At 43.8% G+C, this 12,313-nt stretch overlaps 1 protein-coding gene across 5 annotated transcripts in view; it reads left to right on the top strand.

Annotated features, from left to right (window-relative positions):
- Positions 1–12,313, top strand: part of pak1 (p21 protein (Cdc42/Rac)-activated kinase 1) — a 65,073-nt gene that overhangs the window by 11,455 nt on the left and 41,305 nt on the right. For 3 of the 5 annotated variants that reach the window (XM_071496685.1, XM_071496684.1, XM_071496688.1), the window contains one exon: positions 717–781. The exons of the other annotated variants lie outside the window; for them this stretch is intronic. The gene's annotated coding sequence lies outside the window, so the exon portion shown is untranslated. The remainder of the gene's footprint in view (positions 1–716; positions 782–12,313) is intronic. 5 annotated transcript variants of the gene reach the window in all.

Genomic DNA, 12,313 nt, shown 5'->3' with positions numbered 1-12,313 from the left:
CCACATTCACTCCATTGGAGTTGATCCCACAGGTGTTGGATGGGTTGAGGTCAGGGCTCTGTGCAGGCCAGGCAGGCCCTTCCACATCAGACCTGGAATTATTGAAGTCTGTGTCTCTGTCTGTTTTTGTGGACTTGGCTGTATGCATGAAGATACTGTCTCCAAACCTCTGCCAACCTCTGTGGATGCCCACTATACAAATATCACTGTATGGTGTAGCATGAAGATTTCACTTCAGTGAAACTCACAGTCAAAGTACACAAAAGTATGTGGAGACGAGCGTAGTTTAATTGTGTTGTGTGTGTGTGTGTGTGTGTGGTAGGACATGAAAATTCAGTAAATCATTTACTTCATTCTTACATATGGACATCACACATGCTTCCTCTTACCAGTGTTTTGATAATTTCTTACCATGACCAGTTGTGTGGAAAGTCCAACTCTATCTTATACTCTTCTTCTTCTTTCTGTGATAATTTGTGATTCAAAGTGACATTTAAGTGTCATCGCTGTCATGTCCTTCTCTTTCTGCTCTGTTGACTGCAGGAATATAAAGATGGGACTTGATGAAGGGTCATAAAATGCTAACAGCTCAGGAAGTGCTGTTGGAAGCGTTCAAAGTACTGAATTGATTTGAATTGCTGTTGATAAGCTGGACCCTTAGAGCGACGCTGTGATGAACAGTGTGTGGTAACAGGTGTGTGTCTGTTTCTGTGCAGGCTGAAGGTTGAATCTGTCCCTCAGCCTTTCTGTGAGCGGAGTGACCCAGACACGACTTTAACAGGTAAGCTTGGCTGATGTTACACAAACAGCAGTTCAACCCTCGTTGTAATTGTGAGCCTCTGCTGGGGATTCTGTGTTTTGCTCAGAGGCACTGAGGCAGTGACTGAGCTGGACGTAGGAGTGGCTGACAGAATATTATATAAGTGAGTTGAGACAGCGACAGTTGGGTTCATGTGGATGCAGTGATTTGTGTGGAAAGGCACTTAAATTCTGGTAATTGGGCCTTCACGCCTGTATTTCTGGAAACACAGTGGCATTTCTAAAACGAAGTGAGGTGGGCCAGGAAATGAGAAGTGAGACAGTCGGACATTTTGGAAATGGAAATTTTGAATTTTTCTGGATGAGAAAATGAAGGTGAACGGTAAAATGATTAAACATCCATCAGTTTACAGAGCGACGTCCTGCTTCAGCACTGACCTGCAGTGCTCAGATGAGTTAGACACACACACACATTTCCACTCACTCACTCAGCTTTAGCTTCAGGATAATGTGGTTTAGATCAGAGATCAGACTAAATAATTGGCTCCTTTACCTGTTTGATCATCTTGACAGCCTCTCGTTAGACTTCATGGTAAAGTGGTAAAGCACAAAATAAAGAACAAAAACTGTAAAAAAAAAAACAAAAAAAACCCCCATTTTGTTATAAACCTGAATTATAACATGCAGGATTGACACTAGCATCTTTTTCTTGTTTCAACTTTATTTTTTATTGATATTTTCACTTTAAATGGCTTGGCCAACACAATACTTGTACAGAAATATGATATTTCAGTTACATTTGTAATGGTTTACATCTTATACATTGTTTCACATATTTGAGGGCTTAGGGTGCAGCCACGTAATGATATTTTAATGATATTCTACATTATATTTGAAAGAAAATTCATCTAGTGCCATTATCTTACATGGAAACCTACTCAGGTGAACTGCAAAACTAGTGCAATCAACTTCAATTTCAAATATTTTCATTATCTCTTTAGCAAAGATTTGCCAATATAAGAACGACTTAAAGGACACAACCAGAAAATATAACAGGGGGGAGCCCAGCTTTTCTTTTAATAATTTTTTTGCATAAATTTCAGTTTTGGAGTCATGAAATCTCACCGTATCTTCTCACAACAAAACTCCCATCAGGACTTTGAGGTGGTGGTCGCAGTCTGGTTTTCCTGTGTGTCATCCCAGTCATCTCCAGCTCCTGATATCCTCAGGCCCGGTTCCTGCTCCTGCATAGCTCCATATCAATGCATCTTGATAAACATAGAAATGAAGGAAAGTGTCTGTGGTGTCGCCCTTGTGCTCCTTCACATTCAGTATATTTTAATGTGGCATCTGCTAAATTCTCTGCATATTTGAGGCCAAATAACATCTTTGAGAAGTCACTGAAAAAGAGGCAAAGACAGGCCAATTCATTCCTGACTGCTGAATGTGTTATTTTATCCGAGAAATTGAGCGATTTATTAAATATGCGCTCTTTCTCAGTAATTTGTTGCACTGGGGGTTTCCAGGATTCATTTTCTCAGCCATCAGCTCTGGTGGAGGGGCAGGTTACGCTGTAGCCACAGTTTCATGAGATCATTCATCACACTAAAGACATTTCAGAGGAGTCAAGCAGCAGCACATCAGTGGACAGTGCTGTGGTTCACCGAGGGAAACACGAGCATTTCACATTATGTAAGTTCGCTGTAATGGGATTCTGCCTTTCTGGCCTGATGGCTCCCAGCATGCACTGCGGCCTCTATTATTTATGGTGTTGCCATAGTAATGGGGATGGGGAGGGGCGGAGCCTGACAGCTGTTAGATCAGGGATGGAGACAGACCCTCCCCGCCAGGACACGTGTGTGTGTGTGTGTGTGTGTGTGTGTGTGTGTGTGTGTGTGTGTGTGTGTGTGTGTGTGTGTGTGTGTGTGTGTGTGTGTGTGTGAGGACAATTTGGTCATCACAACTTGAAATTGTTGTGGGTTAAGACTTGGTCAGAGCTATGATGTTGTGTTCAGGTTCAGGTATTTAACTGTGATGGTTGAGGTAAGGGGCTAGAGAATGTGATATGTCAGTGAGTGTCCTCACAAAGATAGGGTTACACAGTGTGTGAGGAGGGGGTGGGGGAGTTGACTGTGCTCATGAGAACAGGGGCTCTGGGGGTTTGCAATGCATTTTTTATGTACTGCATCATTGTGTGTGCATGTGTATGAGCTTCACGGCTCTGTGTGTGTTGGGAATATTGCCACATTGTGTGTGTATTTGTGATGTACATGTGTAGGCCTATCCTTTATTATGGTTAATGTAATTTTAGTTTTATCTATATGTTTCTCGGGTTGTCCGTCTGTCCGTCCCCTTCTCATGAACACAATATCTCACTACCTCACCTTGAGGAAGCTTCTAGAAATTTGGACTCACTTGGTGGTCAAAGGTCAAGGTCACTGTGACACACAAAGCACATTCTGGCCATAGCTCAAGAAGTCACATGCTAATTAACTGCCACTGGACTGGGTGGCTTGTCTCTGCATATGTGCACACTGACTCAGCATTCATTTTCGTGACCTCTGATTGGTGTAATCAGCGTTGATGCCGCTAACATGAACAGTTTCTCTATATTTACGCCCACATGCTGTTGTCAGTGTATTACCTTTGTTCTCTCTCTACAGCTGTTCAGCTTTTTTTCCTAAATGTGTGAAAAGTTTGAGGTTTGTTGGGATATATTCATTTTAACTTCATCATTATCTCAGAAGCTGTTAATGCTTCTTGCTACTTGAATGTGTGTGAAGTAACAGTCGAGTAACAAAAACTTGCTTCTTGTGCTTGGTTCGTTTTGTAGTGTTGTTTCTTTGTTTCTTTGATCAGACAGTTCCTGATTTTTAATGAACATTGATTCCTATTTAGACCAGGTTGTACAGCTGAGCTGCTTTTTGCTTCTTCTGATAAATGAAGAAAAGGTTTGATAGTTAAAAGTGTCTATGTTTCTGAGGCATGGTGAGGTACAGGAGAAGTGTGGTTTTACTATCAGCACCCGTATAATCATTCCTCCTGGAGACAGGCGCACAGTGAAGTTGTGGCTCGTTTTGAAGGTTGTGTGACCACTGCTCCCAACTATAACTATAGTCAACTATAACTGACCACACAATTAATAGACTTTAGGCTTCATCATGTTGAGAATATTACATGACAGTCAGCTAGACATCTAGCTCAGTAGCTGCTAAGGAATTAGCTAGTAGTAGATTATACCACGGATGTAGTAGGTTGTAGTTAGCGTAGCATTAAGCAGCATAGGCTAATGAACACATGTAGTTTGTGTTTTGAATGATTTCATTTACTTTCTTGTGCTGAGCTGCGTTGGAGACATCCACTCTGTGGAAGGGTTGTGGTGCAGGCAGAGATCAGGCTCAATGAAAATGTAGCTAAGCTAGTTTTCATCTGCAGCAGCTTAGTGGAAGCAGTGGAACAGGCTGACTGTGGTGTTTCTGTGCAAAGAAACGTTAGAGGACGTTATTTCCTCTACACTGTTCTCATTATATGGCAACGCAATTTAACAAGCCAGACTCCGTCCAAGCACGATGCACGAGAGTCAGGGACCATCTTAGCTGTGCCTTTAATGAGATGCCATTGTAGAACGTAGCATTTATGAATCTAGAGTGAAACTGTAGAAAAACACCACAAAATGCATAAAAAATTCAAGAGTTAGAGCTGGTGCAGTGACAAGGTAGCTATGACTTACTGCTACACACCATATGAATTTTCAATAAACCAAAATATTTGAATTTTACCATAAACGGTGTTTAGCTCAGTGGGTAGAGCACCCGCCCCATGTGTTGAGGCTATAGTCCTCACTGCAGGCGGCCCCGCTCTGAGTGGCCCTCCCCTTTCTGTAAGTCGCTTTGGATAAAAGCGTCTTCCAAATGACTAAATGAAATAAAATGGAATGAAATCACACATGGATTACACAACACAACTTTCACAATACCAGTAGTTGGTCGACCACAGACTACTGATACAGATTTCTTAGCACTACATAGCAAATCCACACTTAAAGAATCATCACTAGCACTTATTGCTGCGCTAACACTTCTTATCACACTTAACCTTGATTGTTCCCCTTTCTGTCAGTCGCTTTGGAAAAAAGCGTCTGCTAAATGACTAAATGTAAATGTAAATGTATATGAAATTCCGATAATGCACTTGCACTTTACATACAACACAGTTATGATAATAGCCTACGCTCTGTTTTAGCCAATATCAATTCCAAACCAGGTGAGCACCTGTTACATCTCAGCAATTACAACATATGTCTTACAGAGTTCACAAAAGCATCTTCCTCACAAATATCATCATAGAACGGAGAAGCTTACAGGTGATGCTTTCACAAACAAAAGGATGGCAGCAGATTGGATGTGTGTCTGCTCCTTGGCCTGCTTGAGGAGAAAATGTCTGCTTTCAGATCACATGAGAGCTACTTCCTGTTCAAACGGAACCACACCAGGAAGTGCTAAAACACCACGAAAAAGACCTCAAAACACTGGGGCATCCTCACTTGGAGAAAAAAAAAAAGTGGCTGAGCGTGGTTCTGGTGCAACGCTATGCCCCCGGTCATACTGGCCATTAAAGAATGTCTTTATATTGCACTGACAGTGTTCGTGATGGGAGACAAAAAACGCACGCAGGTTTATCTGAAGCTAATATGAGGCTTCAGCAGCCTGAGTCAGATCACATGGATATTCCAGTGTTATAGAATTTAAGTGTTAAAGTAGCAACAAGCCACAACTTGGATGCCATAGTGTACCCAGAGATTTATTTTGGGCCTTTGCTTGAAAATTGGAAAAAAAAAATCCCTATAGATACAGATTATTTTTCTGTTGATTGATTAATTGATTACTTTTTTTTTTTGCTCTACTTTGAATAGAAAAACAACACTGTTGGTGTGAGCAGGGTGATGGAGGGATAGAAGACCAGGGAAGGCCGAGGGAGAAGTGGAGGGCTGGGAGCGAGGGCGAGAGAGGTTCAGCTAGAGAACAAAGAGAGAGAGAGAGAGAACTCTCTCAGACAGTTTTTCCAGTGAAAAATGCTTTTGTCTAAATTCCAGTGGACTCATGTTGCTTCTCAGCTTTCTTTGTATTCTTTGATCCCTCGCTCTTTATTTTCCTCTGGTCCCCACTTGCCCCCTTCTTCTCTTTATCCCAGTATCTTTCTCTCTCTCTCTCTCTCTCCCCATTTTGTGTTCTTTTACTATGTCTCTCGCTCCCGGTGTTTTATTTAGTCTCTGTTTTACTTTCCCTTTTCATCCTCTTTTGTCTCGCTGTCCTTTTCTTGCTCACTCATTATCAGATCACTCAGACCAGACACATTCCTCATTTCATTCAGTCTTTTTAAAAATAATTTTTTTTTAAATTCCTTCTATCCTGCACACACACACACACACACACACACACACACACACACACACACACACACACCCTCATGAGAAATAGCTGTTTACAGAAAACTTTCCAGACGGATTAAACGGAGTGAGGGCTGATGTGATGAGGAAACACAAAGGATAGACAGAGAGAGAGAGGGATGAGACAGGAGCTGCTAAGTACAGGAGCTTTTAAGGGACACAGGAGGCAGGGTGTTTGAACACACACACACACACACACACACACACACACACACACTGTGTGTGTGTGCGCGGGTGTTTGCATTAAACCTGTCAACATCATTATAGGATGAACTCGCCACTTAAGGCTCTGCTATGCATGCTGGGATTGCATTGGATGCTTTATGCTTGCATTGGGAGGCTGTCTTCACTTCCTCTCCATTAACTTCTTATCTTACACCGTCATCTTTTTTCTATTTCTTATTCTCATTTTTTCTTTTTTTGTCATGTTTTCCTTGTTGACTGTTTTCTTTGTCACTTTGTCACTTTCCTTACATCTTTTTCATGATATTTCTCATTCCCCTGATCCTAGGTATCAGTACTGGGGTCAGTTTGGCCACATTTTAATGGACCAGTTACCATTAAAATAAATCCAATTCAAATTCCAATCTGTTTTGTACTGAACTCTACTCTGGTCCTATCAACTGTCACTAATTACTGTCAACCAGAAGTCATTTGTGAGAGGAGCCTCCACCCTGCAGCCAGTTTTTGTGGTTCAGCATGTTAGTGACATATCTTCTCATTCTCCAGTTTCTCCAGTGATTTTTATTTACGTCATATCAATAATTTAAGTTCATAATTTCAGAATCAGAACTTTGTGAAAAATAAGGTGTGTCATTCAAGTGAATATAAATGTGGGATCGGAGTGAGTTGTACTGGGATCTACGCCAAAATACTTGATTGCAACATCCCTACTTTTCCTCTTCTGCTCTTCTCTGCACGTCTGTTTTCCTCTGCCCTTGTCTCTACCATTTTCTCTGTCTGTTTGTATTTATTGTCTCTGCTTTTATTCTTCATTTACTTTCTATATTTCCTTCCTCGCTTCCTTCCTGGGTTGTTATTCAGGGTACTGCAGTAAACTGGTTTAATCCTATCTTAAACACGGGACGTTCTCAGTAGTTACAGGTCAGTTTTCCTCCTCTGCCCCTGTCACTCATGGAGCACCTCAGGGTTCCATCCTGGGGCCAGTTATCTTCAGCCTGAACATGAACCTTCATAGAAACATTATTAGGGGGGCGCCTCGGTGGATCACCTGGTAGAGCTCGTACCATTGAGGTCTTAGTTCTAACTGCAGCTGCCCGGGGTTCGAATCCGGCCTGCGGCCCTTTGCTGCATGTCATCCCCTCTCCCCCCAGCTTTCCTGTCACTCTCTCACTGTACCTATAGATACAGGCATACAAAGCCAGAGAAAAAAAAAACATTATGAGGAAGTATACGATCTCCTGATGCTGATGCAGTGGGAGCTTACCTCCCACCAACATCTTGGGGTTCCCTTCAACCTCTCCTGGGCCTTTTCAAGGACATAAAGGGCAGACTGGCAAATAATTGGCTTCAATTAAACAGCAACAAAACTAAATACTTATTATATTCCAGAAGCTTCTGCACAAGTAAACTAGACCACTAACCCTATATGTCAAGTCTCATGCAAAATACCTGGGTCTTATCCTTGATTCTGATAAACAAATCCCACAGACCTTATTCACTGGCACTCAGCTCCTAGATTTACACTGTCCTCCAGTAAAGAACAGGTCGTCTGTCAGCAGGTTATTCTGACCCATAGTTAGGTTTTGTTGCTAGGCGACATCTAGTGGTCGTAGTAATGATGACAGGAGCAAAGGGAAAAGTGCGGTGACGTAGTTTATAGAGCGACATGGATGGGTCAACAAAACACAGGAAAATGTTGTTATTGTAACCATGACAACAAAGATCGTCTAATGTTGAGGAAGTACTTCTTTTAATCCGAATCACCATCTTTTCCTAAACCTAACTGAGCCATGACTGTTATTATAGTAACCATGACAACTGCCACCATAAGGGTGCTATTTCGGGAGACACTTTGCGGATGCTGCTAGAAAAATGATGGAACCAGTTGCCTTTATCCTGGTCGGTGTTTACATCCCACCACAGGCCAACGTGCAGGAGGCACAGCGGGCGCTCGCCGACCAGATACTGTGTGTGGAGCAGACCTACCCGGACTCCGTAGTTATTGTCCTTGGTGACTTTAACAAAGGGAACCTCAGTCATGAACTGCCCAAATACAGACAGTTTGTTAATTGCCCGACCAGAGAGGGGAACACTCTGGACCACTGTTACACCACAATCAGTGGTGCTTATCACGCCGTCCCCCGGGCTGCACTGGGCCACTCTGACCATGTCATGGTCCACCTGATTCCCACATACAGGCAGAAACTAAAACTGTGTAAACCTGTTGTTAGGACATCAAAGCAGTGGAGCAGTGAAGCCATAGAGGATCTGCGGGCATGTTTGGACTGCACTGACTGGGAGGTGTTCAGGACTGCTTCCAACAGTCTGGATGAGTTCACAGAGGCTGTGACGTCATACATCAGCTTCTGTGAGGACTGCTGTATCCCATCACGCACCAGGGTGAGTTATAACAATGACAAACCCTGGTTCACAGCTAAGCTCAGTCAGCTCAGGAGGCAAAAGGAGGAAGCTTTCAGGAGTGGGGACAGGGACAGGTTTAAAGAGTCCAAGTACAGGTTTAGCAAGGCGGTGAGAGAAGCTAAACGACTGTACTCTGAGAAACTTCAGCTCCAGTTCTCAGCCAATGACTCTGCTTCTGTCTGGAAAGGGCTCAGAAAGATCACAAACTACAAACCTAAACCCCCCCACTCCATTAATGACTTCCGTCTGGCCAACGATCTGAATGAGTTCTACTGCCGCTTTGAAAGACAATGGGACAAGCCTGACACTAACCTCCACATCAGAGCCACATCAGAACCCCCCTCCTCCCCTACCAAAGGAACGTCTCTCTCTATCCTGGAGAGAGATGTCAACAGGCTTTTTAAGAAGCAGAACCCCCGCAAAGCAGCCGGTCCTGACTCTGTCTCTCCATCATCCCTGAAGCACTGTGCTGATCAGCTGTCTCCAGTGTTCACAGACATCTTCAACACCTCACTGGAGACCTGCCACGTGCCAGCCTGCTTCAAATCCTCCACCATCATCCCTGTCCCCAAAAAACCAAGGCCCACAGGACTAAATGACTACAGACCCATTGCCCTGACCTCTGTGGTCATGAAATCATTTGAGCGCCTTGTCCTGTCCCACCTCAAATCCATCACTGACCCACTCCTGGACCCCCTGCTGTTCGCCTACAGAGCCAACAGGTCTGTAGACGACGCCGTCAACATGGCTCTCCACTTCATCCTCCAGCACCTGGACTCCTCAGGGACCTATGCCAGGATCCTGTTTGTGGACTTCAGCTCTGCCTTCAACACCATCATCCCGGCTCTGCTGCAGGACAAGCTCTCCCAGCTGAGCGTGCCTGACTCCACCTGCAGGTGGATCACCGACTTCCTGTCTGACAGGAGGCAGCACGTGAAGCTAGGAAAGCATGTGTCTGACTCCCAGACCATCAGCACTGGATCCCCGCAAGGCTGCGTTCTTTCTCCTCTGCTCTTCTCCCTGTACACCAACACCTGCACCTCCAGCCATCAGTCTGTCAAGCTCCTGAAGTTTGCAGACGACACCACTCTCATTGGACTCATCTCTGATGGCGATGAGTCTGCCTACAGGTGGGAGACTGAGCGTCTGGTGACCTGGTGCAGGCAGAACAACCTAGAGCTAAACGCTCTGAAGACAGTGGAAATGATAGTGGACTTCAGGAAGAGCCCAGCCCCACCCACCCCCATCACCCTGTGCGACTCCCCCGTGGCTACCGTGGAGCATTTCCGCTTCTTGGGAACCACCATCACACAGGATCTCAAATGGGAGCTAAACATCAGCTCCCTCATCAAAAAAGCTCAGCAGAGGATGTATTTCCTGAGGCAGTTGAAGAAGTTCAACCTGCCAAGGACTATGATGGTGAACTTCTACACCTCCATCATTGAGTCCATCCTCACCTCCTCCATCACCATCTGGTACGCTGCTGCCACGAAGAGGGACAATAACAGACTGCAGCGTATCATCCACTCTGCTGAGAAGGTGATTGGCTGCAATCTTCCGTCCCTCCAGGACCTGTATACCTCAAGGACTCTGAGGCGTGCAGGGAAGATTGTAGCTGACTCCTCCCACCCTGGACACAAACTCTTTGTGACACTCCCCTCTGGCAGGAGGCTGCGGTCCTTCAGGACCAAAACCTCTCGCCACAAAAATAGCTTCTTCCCATCTGCTATTAGCCTCATCAACAAGGCTAGAGAGCCCCACTGTTGCTGATCAATTGCACCAATCACCAGAAAAAATTCCAAAACATACTTGGCAATAAAACTGATTCTGATTCTGATTCTGATTCTGATTTAGATATTAGATTCATCTCTATTTTTAAATCTAGGCTAAAGACACATTTTGTGTCTTGTCTTTTTACTTGTCCCGGGATATCTCCATCTCTTCCTCTTTAGCTCATCTTTTCCAGTAAATCCAATCAGGTCTACTCTGGACAGCCAATCAGGCTTAGGCAGTGAGTCACCTCTGACTAATGACTCAGACCTTTGCTAATTTGTCAGACACGCAGAGAGTCAGTGTGGCTTAGTTGATAAATCATGAAGGACTTCTTTTATGCTTTTTCCTACTCTCTATTACACCCCTTTCACCCCAATTTAAACTGTTGACATTCACATTCTGTCCCAGTTTTCATATATGTGAATATATGTGAATGTCACAGTATATTGTGCCAGTTATCAGCACACTTCTGCAGAGGTAGATAAGGTGGTCATGATGCAGTCATAGGCCTCACCTGTAAACTGTGGCACAGAACCAAACAAAATGTCAATTTTCCATGAACAAAAATATTCTCATGACTGTCCACAGCTGCAAGTATCAAAATGTGACGAAAATGTTTGTCAGTGTTTTAAGCATCTGTCTAGTTTAGATCCGGGGATCATGAAGTTGTGAAGTGTCAGGTATTGACATTGTTCTTCCTGGTCTATTACCCTCCAGTTCTTGTGCTTCCTGTTAAAACAATCAGCTCTCAGTGACTGGTCTGTGTTGAGTCACTGCTTGTGGCTTGTTGACTGACTGAGTCTTGTAAAATCAGACTGCAGAACAAAGAATAACACACTGAGCCAGGAAGCTTCCTTCAGGTGGTAGGTTTCAACTTAGAAGTTTGTTTCATTTATTTAGCACTTTAAAATCCCACCAGTGCATTTCCATAAAGTGCTGCTCTCCAGTCAAGATGCATCAATTAAACACAGTCGCTATCACACAGAGCTAAACAAGACTAGGTCAAAACCTGGTTTATGGCTTGACTGCATATGGTGAGTGTGCAAAATTGAGGACATAATTGTTGACTGTTGTGGAGCCGCTGTAAACAACTGACATCATGTTGTATTTGCATTCAGCCTTCACAATGAAGCTCTGCTGTCATGACAACAGAACAAATTTGAAATATTGAGTGAAACGTGGCCCATTAAGACTCCATGTTAACTTCTGAGCCATCTCCAAGCTGCTGCTAAAATCCTTATTTTATAACTGTGGTGCTGTCTGGCAAAATCACCAAAAGCATAAATGAAAGACTGTGCTGTGATTTCAGCTGTATTTACTTGGAAAATGATCACTCAGAGGGAAAGTTAGAAGCGACTTTCTTATTTTGACTCTCATGCAGAGCACAGCATTAGTCTGGGTAACAAACTCCTGCTCCATCTCTCTGCCGACTCTCTTTAAGCAGCCGAGGTTTGTCCAGAAAGTTACTAGATTCGTTGCTTGGTGCTTATTTGCAGGGAAAAGTCTCTCAATCTAACATCAAATGTGCTAAGTTGGCGACACTGCAGCCTGTGAACGCCCCCCTAATAGAAACTATATATGCCAATTTATTTTGAAAAAGCATCGGCCAACGGGGAAACTCTACCTCAGTCACATTGCATTTGGCTGAGCAACAGGGGAAATATGATCAGTCAACTCTATCAGTCAGTCAGTCAGTCAGTCAGGGACATTCGTGATTATGCAAATCTGGTG

This window comes from Trachinotus anak, unplaced genomic scaffold (genome assembly GCF_046630095.1).
Source record: "Trachinotus anak isolate AG129_WGS33_773 ecotype Australia unplaced genomic scaffold, CSIRO_AGI_Tana_v1 ptg000014l, whole genome shotgun sequence".
Classification (NCBI taxonomy): domain Eukaryota; kingdom Metazoa; phylum Chordata; class Actinopteri; order Carangiformes; family Carangidae; genus Trachinotus; species Trachinotus anak.
This window is presented reverse-complemented; position numbering and strand designations above follow the sequence as displayed.